The sequence below is a fragment of the Lupinus angustifolius genome, unplaced genomic scaffold (assembly GCF_001865875.1).
Source record: "Lupinus angustifolius cultivar Tanjil unplaced genomic scaffold, LupAngTanjil_v1.0 Scaffold_229_10, whole genome shotgun sequence".
Classification (NCBI taxonomy): Eukaryota; Viridiplantae; Streptophyta; class Magnoliopsida; order Fabales; family Fabaceae; genus Lupinus; species Lupinus angustifolius.
The window spans coordinates 4,544-8,369 of NW_017727099.1; the positions used below are offsets into that span (position 1 = coordinate 4,544).

Below are 3,826 nucleotides of genomic sequence, written 5' to 3' on the forward strand. Positions count from 1 at the left end.
ACTCTACCCATCCCTTATAGTTAAATATCAAGAATAGTTGAATAAGTACCTATCAATACCCATTATGTCTAGTTCATATAACTCAAATACCTACAAGATCACACAACATATTCACACTACTTATCATGTGATCCTTATTCCTTATCCTTTTATTCTATCTTGATTGATAGAAAACTAGTTAATTTTTAGTTTTTATATACTTTGTATGAGCTCCAATTTAAGTTTTACTTCTCAGTTAATAGCTAATTATTGCATTCATTTTTATGTGAACTTTTTGAGTATTGGCATGTTGTTCTCATTTCAATTCTCATCTGTTTTTTATTATTTATAAAACACTTCAGCTTATGTTGATACTTGACAGTTAAATTGTTATGAATTTTTCAATGTCTTTTATAATTTTCAGTCACGTGATTGTGATGATCTTTAGTTTGAAGGATACAATTTACAGTTTGTAGTTTATATACTAATGTATGTGAGATGTAGGTTTTAGTTGAGTGCATATATAGATTGTGATAATTTTGATTGTGCATGCTTAAAGATTTGAGAAAAAAAATATATGTTTATCATTTTGTCATTTTCCAACATGGACCCGTCCCTATCTTGACCCGTCTTATTTTGGACTCGTCTCTCATGTGTTCTATCCTAATTAGGGGCAGATTTGAGTTCAAAAATTGACCCGATCAATAATTAGAGACGAGTGAGAGACATGCTTAACCCATATCAACTCGTTCCATGCTCACCCCTAATTCAATCTATCCTAACTCAACCGACTATAAACATTTATTTGCGAGTTGATTTTTATAGAATAATGAGTTGATTTTTATAGAATAATGGAACAACTGTTTAATTTATTTAGAGAATAATTTATTTTCTACCACTCTTATTAATTTATTTTTAGAGAATAATTTATTTTCTACCAGTCTTTTTAGAGAGAGGAAAGTGAAGCAGTGGGGTAATGGGCAGTGCAAGCAGGGTTTGGGAAGATTAAAAAGTAAAAAAGATGAAAACTGAGACCAATTACAATTCTGCAATGCTTCAATTTAACTTATGAAAATGGTCATTGCAACCAACCATGTACTAACTAACAAGAGCTAAAATTATTCACCACTTGCGGTGGCAACATTTGAAAAGACAATGGTAAATTTAAAAGGAAAACGTTCAAGATTTTCTAACTTCTAAAAATGTGTCTAGGACTCTAAATAGGACTACAAATTTACCTCGCCAAAAAATGGGCAGAGATTTACCTATATGCCAGATTCCATCTCCTCAAAATTAAAGCTCCTTGTTTCCGTTCAAAAGAAACCCATACAACACCATTCACCAAAACTAAGCACATTAACATCCCATCACAGCACAATTATACACAAAGCTCCCTGATTGCTTGCTAGCAAGCATGTTCCACTGTAGTGCACCATCATCTGGACACAAGCATTAATTTCGATCACCCTTCCACCCATAGCCCTCGGCCCACCAACAACAATTAGTCTATTTCCACATGCTCGAAATGCTAAACCCCAGCCATTCATTGAGACTCCCCGCTCAGGCAATCTTCCAATAGTTTGCTGCATACAATACATTATTTACAACTGCAACCAAAGGAGGCGCCTCGGTAGCAGCTGGTACCTCAGTCACCCCAGATCCTCCATTCCGCCTAGGGAACATATTGGGTATCTCTTGCCATTTTCTTGTTTGTAGATCAAACTCCTCACCACATGATAGCTGCTTTGAGTTGCCTACTCCGATCCCACCTATGACATAAAACTTCCCATCTATAAATACACCAGAACACATTTTCCTTGCTTTATTCATGTTTGGAAGCAGTTCCTAGGTTCCGGTTTCTGAGTTATAAAGCTCAGCTGAACTCAAGATGTTGCCAAGAGGATCTGAACCACCAGCTAGTATGGCGACTTCTCCAAGGCTGGCAGAACCAAACAAACATCTGGGAACATTCATTTCCATACCAGATGACCATGTGTTAGTCAAAATACTATATTTGTTAATGACATGAGACATTATTCCTTTCCAAAAACAAGCAGCTTCGTACCTATAGCCAACGATTCCTTATCGGAGCATATAAAGCACTCATTAGAAGGCATTTTAGGCAAGTGCATGCACTGACCACGGTTGGGATCAAATGCCTCCCATTCAGGGAGATTACAGGAGAAGTAAACCCAGTGTTCTATCATACCCATCTGCCGCCTCAGCCTATAAATCTCTCCACTTTGAATGAGAGATCAAAATCTTCTGTTCAATAAGGCAATCGAGCCATAGTCAGACCTTGAACATTTTAAGAGACAATGAATAGAGATGTCCCGACCGAGTTGGTGGATAAGGGAACTTGAGTCTGGTTGATCATTTGAATGAGTTTGGGAAAAATCAAGGATAGTCCTATGTGATTCCCCTTCCTTAGGAACATGTGAAAGCTTGCACAACTTTCTCAAAACAGCTTCTTCCTCTAGTTCCAGCCGATGTTTATTGTTTGCAAGCTCCATCACACATAAACTATTGTAAATCCACTCAGTCTCTAGCTCACATGAGCATGGTAAGTTCCTTGTGACGAGAAAGGATGGACCCTCCAACATGTCGATGGAATGAATCAATCTGGTTACAAAGAAAGAAGACTTTGTTTCTTATCCACCAAAATTGAAATAAAACATCAAGTCAGTATGTTAAATTAGCTATATCTGATACAAAAAGTCTTACAACAAGAAATTATATGCCAGTTTTAAGGTAAATAAAATTATGGAACCAACATCGTCAATTCTACATGCGCCACAAAGAATACCCGAAATGAATTCATGCAAATATAATTTAAATCAGAAAAACAAACAAACAAACCAAACACTTGAACAATCTTCACCGATTAATTGAAAATGCATGCACAATTGCATAAACCCTGCTGCCCAGTCATGATTTTGTCAAAGGATTCAACTCATGCAGAAAGAGATCAAACATCATAAGAAAAATTAAATATAAGATATATATAGCCTCAGAGAGTGAGTTTGGCGCAGCAGTTTAGTGACGAGATCATGGTTAAAGTCTGAGCTTCCAAGATAAGGAAGGTATATCTACCCTTCCTAGTCTCTATTAACTGGGAGCCTCATGCATTAGCCCATCATTTTTAAAGGTATATATAGCCGTAGAAATGCCGATATCAAAAATCAGATCTGAAGAGACGGCATAAGAAATTGAGAACTTTTCATCAAAACTAAAATAGAAACGACAGCGTGCATGTTAAATTTCAAAGCCAGGAATTTTTCATCCTGCCAGAAATCGACAAAATAAAACAAGAAACGAAAAAATGAGACATTTATGATTTGCAATGGTATTACCCTTTCCCCCTTTTCCATCCCATGATTGGAAATAATTATTTTTGAAGAGTTAAGACCGCACCATGCCCCACACAAAACAAAAGCTTAAAAGGAAAATACATTTAATTGAATTGAGATGATTAAAAGTATATGGAGAATAAAAGCATACAAATTTAGAGAAAAGGAGGAGAAGAGATAAAAGATTTGTTGCGCATTTAGATTCGGTGTGTAAATCACAATTAGACACTCGGTGCGTGTCATTTAATTCTTTCTGGTTGTGTTCGGTGGCGTTCTTCTTGTGGCGTGGTGTGTGTTTTGTAAATTATCAATGTTAAATCCGAACCAGACATCAAATTGGAAGATATCTCATATTATGCTCAATTGGTTTAAACAATTAAAAGTTAATTATGGGTCACATAGTCATTTGCATGTATATTTTAATCTTAACTGTTTAATCAATATTCAATGACATATATTAGGTGTTCTCATTTCTTACAATAGCTCAGTGTTCTTAT

At 35.8% G+C, this 3,826-nt stretch overlaps 1 pseudogene; it reads right to left on the reverse strand.

The window, feature by feature from the left end:
* Positions 1 to 1,008: 1,008 nt before the first annotated feature.
* LOC109340673 lies at positions 1,009 to 3,373 on the reverse strand (annotated as a pseudogene).
* Positions 3,374 to 3,826: the final 453 nt, after the last annotated feature.